We start from the raw sequence: 10,619 nt of genomic DNA, 5'->3' as shown, positions 1-10,619 counted from the left end.
GGACTGATATTATCAATGAGACAATACAGAAAACAGTGTAGCTTACCTTCTCAAGTGGGGTGAGGAGCTTCTTCATTCTGTCAGCGCTGGCTTTCTCAATGCAAAGCTCCAGCTTGGTCTTGTCTAGGGGGAATGGAAATGTGACAAGATAGTACATTTGAGCGGAAGGGAGGAGTTCAAATTATTGTCCAACTGGGTAGCTGACTGTTACTGTAGCAGTTGACTACATCGGATTTTGTTGTGAAATTGTGAATGAAAGAACATTGTGGAATACCAGTCATTTACAAGAGACTAGGCCTGATTCTGAATGTACAACACCAACAGTAGCATTGTTCTACCTGTATCATCCGGGGTTTTGGTCTCTCTCTTGACCGGGATGTTGATGCAGTATGGCCGGTCATCACCCTTCTTGGTGTCCTTGGCGAAGGTCAAGGTAGGCCTCAGGTGAGCCATGATCTCTCTGACCATGATATCGCAGACTAGCAGAGACTGTATTTCTGGGTATATCTGGGCTTTAACCATTGGCCAGTCATGGAAAGTCCTGAAGTACTTGCTCTTGATAGAGAATGAGACGTCTTCTAAGAATTTGGCCATCTTGTCCGGCTCATCGTTGAGCTTCCTCAGAGTGCGTAAGAACAGTCTTTGGTTTTGGTATTTCAATGCCTCTTTCTGAACCTGGATATGTAGGTGCCCTACCATATCATTGCAAAGTGAGACGTCTTCCCATGAACCGTATTGCTGCTTGATTGTACATGAATCTGCAAAAACAGAGTCAAAGACTTTCCTGACAAGAATAACAGGAACAATATCAAGGTTTGTCATCTTTGGTTTGTTCCTCTCGGTCTCCGTCCGAGCCGGTTCTTGCACAGGCTTTCCACAGTCCTTTGTGGTTACCTCGAAAACATCAGTCTGTGGGAACTGCTTCAAAAAGGCAGCCTGACTGACGTCGAGAGCAAGAGGATTATCAGGCATTGTGTTGCTTGATGTCACAACCTCTTCATCGTCGTCCCCAACAAAGTATTTGGGGTCAATCCAGACTACATCTCTGTTGGAGGAACGAGGCAGAGAAACACGACGGATGTATTCCAACTTGATGCGGTCATTCAGGGGGAAAGCCTTCAGGAACAGTGCCAGTTTCCCGACCCGGGACCCGTAGTGATCGTAGATGGTCTTCCTAAGGTCCTCGGGTAGGGCTACTGCAAAGAGTTTGCTCTCCATAGCCTCTTCGCAGCTCCTAGCTATTGGACACCGTGGGCCGAGGACTTGAAGCGGATAGGTGTCACTGATGCCCTTGTACACCATCAGGATCCCCTCACAGATAGCGCTGGGGATGGTGGAGATGATCACCGTGTCCTTCATGGCAACCAGTTTTTTTATCTTGATTGTCGTGCCAAACTGATGTATCATGGCACTCTGCATGTGCAACACTGTCTTTCTCATGTTGCATAAGGGGGGGCACAGATTTTCATCCACAGATATACCTGGAATCTTCCTCAAGATGTTAAAAGCAACCGAGGCCATTTTAACGACCAGTAAGAGCAGAGCCTGTTGGTCAAGCTGTTTAGTACCGCGTCCGTTCATTGGATGAAGTTTTAGAATAAACTTCACTACGAAGTCACTGAATAGTTCTCCACTAATGATCAATCGAGCAGGTAGAGGACAGATGTTCACCATATCCTGACTAATACGTCTCTCCTCTTCATTGGCAGCATAAACAACGGGCACTGTCTTAGCAATGCATAGACCTACGAGATGAACAATGTACCTTGTCAAGATGTGTGACCCGATTCCCAGTGCTCTCGCCAGCACAGGTTTCGGGCCTAGCACTTGCTCAAGGTTGTTGATGACAGTCTTAGCCACCTCATAAGCATCAATGGACTGCTGACCGTTCAACAGCTCCTCCTCCTCAGTGACCTCGACCCAGGGAATAGACCACAGAAGAGCTTGGGTGTCGTTGATGATAGCAGGTGTCTCCAAATACACTCCCCCCTGAAAGGCTTGGGGATCTACTTGAAGAAGCACCTGGGTGATGATATGCTTGATGGTGGAAACAAGTACCACAATCTTCTTCGGCATGATCTTGTATGCAGTCTTCATTACGGTCTCAGTGTCTGTGAGGGCCGTTTGGAGTATGGGACATGTGCTAAGGTCAAGGGACTCAACCTTCTTTTCCTTCACATAGAAGAGAAAGAGAGGCATTGCAATACTTTACTACCTATCACGTCTTGTAGTGTATTTCTTATTACATTTATATTACATTATTACTTATTACTTATTACAGTCACTTAGAAAAAAAAAGGCGTTATCTAGAACCTTAAAGGGTGTCCCTCTGCTGTCCCCAAAAACCCTTTTTGGGTTATTTTTTGTGGTTGAATTTTACCAATTTTTTTCTCCACAGGAGTGGCGGGCCGGGCGCTGGTGCGCGATGAGACAAGGATATCCCTACCGGCCAAGCCCTCCCTCACCCGGACGACGCTAGGCCAATTGTGCATCGCCCCACGGACCGCCCGGTCGCGGCCGGTTACGACAGAGCCTGGGTGCGAACCCAGGGTCTCTGGTGGCACAGCTGGAGCTGCAGTACAGCCACTGCGCCACCCGGGAGGCCTGGTAAAACCCTTTCTACAGAGGATTGTATATGGAACCGAAAAAGGTTCTACCTGGAACTAAAAAGGGTTATCTTATGGGGACAGCCAAAGAACCCGTTTGGATCCCTATTTTAACAGTGTAGTATACAACAACAGTTCACAAATAAAGGATCCAGTCTTACCTTGTCTACCTGGCTGTCCAGGTCCCGTATGACATAAACTTCTGAGGATGAGGGAGGATAGGGGTTCAGGTTTGCCATGAGGACCTCAGCATTCTTCTCCTGGGCTTCTCCATCTGCCACCTTGTCCAGCAGGCTGTCCATGACCTCCCTGACCTCTTGTGGAATCTCCACCTGGGTCTGGCTGAGGAACTCCACCTGGAGCTTCTCATCTGACCTGATCTCAGGGTGTGCCTGTTTCTCTGAGAGAATATCTGCTGTGTCGCCACTCATCAGAGCTACAGAACCAAGAGGCTCATGGGAAGGAACCAATGGCTTGGCCTTGTCAGTCAGGAGCTGCTGCCCCTCCATGGTTACCTTGAGATGGAAGAGAGGAAGAAGACATTAGTTCATACTGTTCCTTTGTGAACTAAAGGTGCAATAACAGGTAAATAAACAGTCTATGTGGGTGATAGCAATGGTGTAGTATATAGCAATGGTGTACTATAGTTTAGGGAATGGAAAAGTATGAGTATACCTCTCCTGGAGACTGGTGACATTGGCTTGGTGTCACGCTCAGCTCTCTATGAACTTCCTGCTCGATCTCTTCCTCAAGTCTCTGGCGATCCTTCACCTTCAGCATCTGTACACACAGTAGGAGTTTAATATTAGCAGTGGAATCACACAGGACATTTTATTTTATGGCCATGACAATGTCATTTTGTTCAGGATATCAGATTTATCATGGATGTGGTGGATACAAAACCTATTAAATACTAAAGCAGAACATCAAAGTAGATGCTTAAACACATGAGAGCAATTGTATAATTAATGGCAAACTTACCAGCTCATCAAGGTAACAATGGACCCAAGAAGACCCTTGGATGGATGTCGAGTCATCCATATTTGCTCCAAGTTATCCCCAGGAGACCAGTAAACTAGAAAATATTTATTTACAGAAAACTCAACTAAAAACTTCAAAACTGTACTAGAACTAAATCCAAAATAAGAACTAAACAATCGAGCAATGCAACCAACACGAGTGCTGTATTATAGCAGTCTGAATTCAGAATACATGTGTATATAGAAGTATAGAATGCTCAAATTTAGAACTTTAGAATCTTTGGCAAACATAAGACATTGTGATGTCACAACTAAATGGTTCAAGTGATCAAAAAAATACATGGGGCAAGGACAGGACTAGAAATGATTCAGGAACAGAAAGGTCTTCATTCTGAACTACCTAGTTGTCACAGTAGGCTATTTTGCATGATAGAACAGCACTGCAAACGTGAAATATTATCAATAAAGGAAATCTTAACCACATGGCAAACTGTAATGTTGTATTACTCCATTGTTTACAAACAAATAATTTACAATGTAAGTACAGTACTGAGACCCCATGTTATTAAAATATTTACACAATAATTTTATTTTCAATAAATTGTTTTCTTTCACAAAATAACACTCCTGTGCAAATTAATGGCAAGTCAATTGTTTTATTCTGATCATACAAAATGATTTCCAACAACCACAGAATATAGTAACACACGCTCAATAAAACCTTGAATATGAATAGACAACATCAGATACAGTTCAAATCTGTCACTAGCTGGTAGGGAACTGGTAATAAAACCCGCTGTCTTTATAAATTATATTTGTTTTTATACAATATGTAAGGAACTATAAGGAAAATATTTGTCATGGATGACTGGCTAGTAGGAACCAGAGCTTTGTCAGTGTCCAGTCCTTATGTCAGTCCTATGTCAGTGTCCAGTCCTTATGTCAGTCCTATGTCAGTGTCCAGTCCTATGTCAGTGTCCAGTCCTTATGTCAGTCCTATGTCAATGTTCAGTCCTTAAAGTCCTTCCCAATAGTTACTTAGATTTGAAAACATTAGCCGAACATAACACAACGTAAAGCTAACAACAAGTCATGTTAAATCCTTTATTAAATCAATGAGAACATGTTATGGCCAAAGGCAGTACCAGAACAGTGGCTTGTCTCTGTTTCACGACTGGGGTCTTCCACTGGGGTCTGTTGAGAAAACAAAGCCCCCAGCAGGCAGTGAGTAGCATTGCAAGCAGAGGGCTCCTCTCCTCCCAGACACAACAGCCTGTGGTACCTAGCCTGCGGAACCCAGAACAGCACCCTGGAACGAACACGAACACACACATTCGCATAGAGATGCACAAACACACACTCAGGCACACACACAGTGTGAGTTATATTAACATGGTGCTTACTCTTAAGTATTCTATAAACAAGTCAAAGATGAGTGTTGTGAAGTGATCTGAGTGTGACCTTTTACCAGTCGTAGATGTGGTCTCTCACGGGGTCAGGATACGTTTGGATCCACAGACCGATTGACCACACTTTGACCATATTGCCTATAGCAACCGTCTCCCCTTTTCCCTCTCCATCGCCCCCCTCAGCAGGCTCCTCAGGGACGTCCTCGTAGCACAGGAAGTAGCTGCACGAGAAACACACACACAGTCACACAGGCAGTCACACAGGCAGTGAGAGATGCCATCTGATCCGACTGTTCTTAGGCCTGAATTTCGAAATGCACATTGTCATCGAACATCTCAGTTCAAAAGAGTCCCAAATATTTCTTGCCACTAATTTTACAATTATCGTTTATTGGCATGTTGTGCCTTACTTTAACCCTTTCTCTACCTCCCCCTCGCTCTCTCTCACTCACTACTCTGTGTTGGTGGCTCTCTCTTTCCCTGCCACTGGCTTGTCCTCCTCTGGATGTCCCTCCATCTCGCCATCCGTTTCCTGCTGCAGGCTCTCTCTGGGTCTCTCCACATTCCAGCGCATGCGTTTGTACAGGCCAGTGTGGACCCCAGCCAGGTACGGAGCTAGACAGCAGTACCTGTATATGGACAGCCCCACACTGTCTGACACTTGCCAATGTAGAAGTGGGAGACACTGGAATGGAGAGAGGGGGAGGAAATGCTGTCACTTAAAGTTGTTGTATTTCTTTCTATGAATGTGACCATAGAGGACCTGGAAAACATGTCCTATGTGGTCCTCCTGCCAGTGATAGCTCTGCTCAGGATCTCCAGTCCAGGGAACACTGGGACTGTCTCTCAAATGGCCCCCTATTCTCTATATAGCCCACATAGGGCTCTGATTAAAAGAAGTGCACTATGTAGTGATTAGGTTATATGGTATCATTTCAGACTAGAACTAAGAGATTGCTTTTGAAAGGACTCCGTGGGGCGCTAGAGAGCGTGCTATGGAGTAGACGTGCTTTGCTAGAGCTCCGCTCTATTTTGAAACAAATTAGTATTTATCTTAACCTCTCACGACCTATAACTTCAAACAAATATGACAAAGGGAAAAGGCACCAAAAAAGGGTGCGCTAAACAAGATCATTTCAATGAGATAAACAACGAACCAATTCCAACGTCGCCGACCCACGAGGAGTTAGCTGAAGAGGCTAGTTCCCCACAGACCCTACTCAAAGTGACATGCTGGCTGCCATAAACTCACTAAGCAAGAAGGTGGACACAAGGTTGGCTGATATCGCAAAGAGTATTGGGACTTTGGCCGAATCTGTGAAGGCAACTAAGGGAAGGGTGCATGAGGTTGAGCAGACGACAGTCGATCACGAGGCCAGGCTACAGGACATAGAGAAACAGTGCGTGACGTTCAAAAATGACAACAAAACCCTGAAAGCCCGAATGGAAATGCTCGAGTCGCACTAAAGACGCCAGAACATCCGAATATGTGGGATCCAGGAGAACACTGAGAAAGGGAAAATCCACTGAATTTGTCTCGGAGCTGATACCGGCCCTGCTGGGGAGTGAACACTTCAAAACGGCCACCCTGATCGACCGCGTACACAGATCTCAACGACGCCGGCCAAGGGCGGGCCACCAAGGCCATTCATTGTACGGCTGCACTATCCCCAGACCAGGGATCTCATCCTCAAGCTGGCTAGTCAAAAGTTCCCCCTTAACTACAACAGAGCCAGGGTGTCTTTCTACCCAGATCTTACCTTGGAGGTGAGCAACCAACGGAAAGAGTATGATGAGGTACGCAACAAATGCAGGGCGGCCAACATCCGATATGGATTCCTCTTCCCAGCCCGGTTTAAGGTGACAGTCGAAGGATCAACACGTACGTTTGACAACCCAAAAAAGGCTGATCTGTTCTTGACAAGCAAGCTCCCTGGCTGAGGATACAGGACGGCTGTGTCAGCCGGCTGAATGGCCAAATACAGGCCAGGAATGTGTTTGAATTTCCGGCCTATGTCTTTTAGATTAGAAGATCAGAAATGGGGACTTATATGATAGGTGAGATGTTGTGGCTAATATAGCATTGTTTAACATATCATGTTTTAGTGCCACTCACCCCCTAACGTGAGAGTTAAGTGTTATTTAATATTAGTTTATATGCGGAGCATTAATAGACGACGAGTTAGTTCATGCTGTATGTTTAGCCAAGGAGAGCTTTGTTTGGGGAAGTCACTCAGTAAAGGGACGGGAGGGGGGGATGGGGTCTGTGTTTTATGTTCACGTTTATTAATACAGTTGGCATGACAAGCTCCCGCACGGCGGGACGTTTTTCTTCTGGGTTTTGTATGACAGCAACAATTGGCTCTAAAATAAGAAATGCCACATAGTGACAGAGCACAGAGTAGACCAGGTGGAATGAAGATAGTCAGCTGGAACTGTAATGGCTTGGGGCATGTGGTGAAACGAGCTAAGGTTCTCTCTCATCTTAAATCACTGGGTGCTGACATAGTGTTTCTTCAAGAAACTCATATTCAACGCTCCGCTCAGGCCAAGCTACGAGTCGGCTGGATCGGTCAGATATACCAGTCTAACTTTGATGCAAAGCGAGAGGGGTAGCAATCCTGATAAGGAAAAACATTCCTTTTGTTTACTCATCCTCGATTTCAGATCCTAATGGTCGGTATATTATTGTGGCTGGTACACTGAATTCGAAACCAGTAACCTTGGTCAATTTATATGGACCCAACTTTGATGATCCATTATTTTTTCAAAGGGTATTTAAGGACATACCAAATATGTCGGATACAAGTGTTATTGTTGGAGGGGACTTTAACTGTACGTTAGATCATCTTTTAGATAAACAGCTATCAAGGTCACTTCAACAATCAAATGCCAGTGTCTGTCTAAACACATTGAGGACATTGATGACGAACCTTAACAATGTAAATATTTGGAGACTGACGCACCCAACAGACAGGGATTATTCTTTCTTTTCATCAGTTCATAAATCATATTCCAGAATTGACTATTTTTTGTTGGACTCCAAACTAATTTCAGCAGCTGAGTCGGTTACCTATCACCCTATTCTAATTACGGACCACTCTCCTCTGTCCATGGTGCTGAAACTCGACAATATGTCGACAGGTCGGCGACCGTGGCGCTTAGACGCATACCTGTTGAAAGATGAAGCTTTTTGTCAGTATTTGAAGGAGCAGATTGCCTTTTCCTCGGAACTAACGACACCCTACCTGACACCCTAGACCCACTCCAATTTGCTTACCGCCCAAATAGGCCCACAGATGATGCAATCTCAACCACACTGCACACTGCCCTAACCCACCTGGACAAGAGGAATACCTATGTGAGAATGCTGTTCATCGACTACAGCTCGGCATTTAACACCATAGTACCCTCCAAGCTCGTCATCAAGCTCGAGACCCTGGGTCTCGACCCCGCCCTGTGCAACTGGGTACTGGACTTCCTGACGGGCCGCCCCCAGGTGGTGAGGGTAGGCAACAACATCTCCACCCCGCTGATCCTCAACACTGGGGCCCCACAAGGGTGCGTTCTGAGCCCTCTCCTGTACTCCCTGTTCACCCACGACTGCGTGGCCATGCACGCCTCCAACTCAATCATCAAGTTTGCGGACGACACAACAGTGGTAGGCTTGATTACCAACAACGACGAGACGGCCTACAGGGAGGAGGTGAGGGCCCTCGGAGTGTGGTGTCAGGAAAATAACCTCACACTCAACGTCAACAAAACTAAGGAGATGATTGTGGACTTCAGGAAACAGCAGAGGGAACACCCCCCTATCCACATCGATGGAACAGTAGTGGAGAGGGTAGCAAGTTTTAAGTTCCTCGGCATACACATCACAGACAAACTGAATTGGTCCACCCACACAGACAGCATCGTGAAGAAGGCGCAGCAGCGCCTCTTCAACCTCAGGAGGCTGAAGAAATTCGGCTTGTCACCAAAAGCACTCACAAACTTCTACAGATGCACAATCCTGAGCATCCTGGCGGGCTGTATCACCGCCTGGTACGGCAACTGCTCCGCCCACAACCGTAAGGCTCTCCAGAGGGTAGTGAGGTCTGCACAACGCATCACCGGGTGCAAACTACCTGCCCTCCAGGACACCTACACCACCCGATGTTACAGGAAGGCCATAAAGATCTTCAAGGACAACAACCACCCGAGCCACTGCCTGTTCACCCCGCTATCATCCAGAAGGCGAGGTCAGTACAGGTGCATCAAAGCTGGGACCGAGAGACTGAAAAACAGCTTCTATCTCAAGGCCATCAGACTGTTCAAACAGCCACCACTAACATTGAGTGGCTGCTGCCAACACACTGACTCAACTCCAGCCACTTTAATAATGGGAATTGATGGGAAATGATGTAAATATATCACTAGCCACTTTAAACAATGCTACCTCATATAATGTTTACATACCCTACATTATTCATCTCATATGTATACGTATATACTGTACTCTATATCATCTACGGCATCTTTATGTAATACATGTATCACTAGCCACTTTAACTACGCCACTTTGTTTACATACTCATCTCATATGTATATACTGTACTCGATACCATCTACTGTATCTTGCCTACGCCGCTCTGTACCATCACTCATTCATATATCTTTATGTACATATTCTTTATCTCCTTACACTTGTGTGTATAAGACAGTAGTTTTGGAATTGTTAGTTAGATTACTTGTTGGTTATTACTGCATTGTCGGAACTAGGAGCACAAGCATTTCGCTACACTCGCATTAACATCTGCTAACCATGTGTATGTGACAAATTATATTTGATTTGATTTGATGTTGACAACTCCACCCTTTGGGAATCTCTAAAGGCTGTGATTAGAGGTTACATTATTTCTTATACATCAGAGAGGAAGAAACGCGCCAATACTAGGCTGAGAGAAATTGAAAGACAGTTAGGGGAACAGGAGAACGTTTTTAGGACGAATTCCTCGTATACAGCCCTTGAGAAGATCACAAAGTTAAAATATGAATACAATACCATCCTTTCGAAGCGGGTGGGCTCTTTACTTGCTAGAACGCAACAAAGTTATTTTGAACTGGGTGACAAACCACATAAATTATTAGCAAGACAGCTAAGGCATGTACAGGCATCTAGAGCTATTCACAAAATAAAAGACAAGAAGGGTAAAATAGTAACAGATACGCAGGATATTAATAAATGCTTTGCGCAGTTTTACTCAGAGCTATACCAATCAAAATGCGATGCTACTGATCCACAAACTATGGAACGCTTTCTCGCTGAATGTGAACTTCCTAAACTAGACAGGGGGGCAGCTGCTGCACTTGATGCTGGGATAACTTTAGAGGCGATTAACACAGAGATAGCACACATTTCAAACAGCAATGCCCCAGGGCCCGATGGATATGTAATAGAATTCTATAAGAAGTACTGCGCCTGTCTAGCTCTCTGCTTATGTTGCGAATGTTTAAACAATCCAAAGAAAATGCCAAACTCCCGCAAACACTGTATGGGGCTACAATAGCACTGATCTTGGAAAAAGATAGAGATTCCATGGAGATGTCGTCTTATCGCCCCGTGTCGTTACTCCCCATAGAAA

The 10,619-nt window shown here is 45.3% G+C and overlaps 1 pseudogene; it reads right to left on the bottom strand.

Annotated features, from left to right (window-relative positions):
- Positions 1-4,693: 4,693 nt before the first annotated feature.
- LOC139396805 (UPF0575 protein C19orf67 homolog) lies at positions 4,694-6,647 on the bottom strand (annotated as a pseudogene).
- Positions 6,648-10,619: the final 3,972 nt, after the last annotated feature.

The sequence above is a fragment of the Oncorhynchus clarkii genome, unplaced genomic scaffold (genome assembly GCF_045791955.1).
Source record: "Oncorhynchus clarkii lewisi isolate Uvic-CL-2024 unplaced genomic scaffold, UVic_Ocla_1.0 unplaced_contig_4710_pilon_pilon, whole genome shotgun sequence".
NCBI classification, from domain to species: domain Eukaryota; kingdom Metazoa; phylum Chordata; class Actinopteri; order Salmoniformes; family Salmonidae; genus Oncorhynchus; species Oncorhynchus clarkii.
This window is presented reverse-complemented; position numbering and strand designations above follow the sequence as displayed.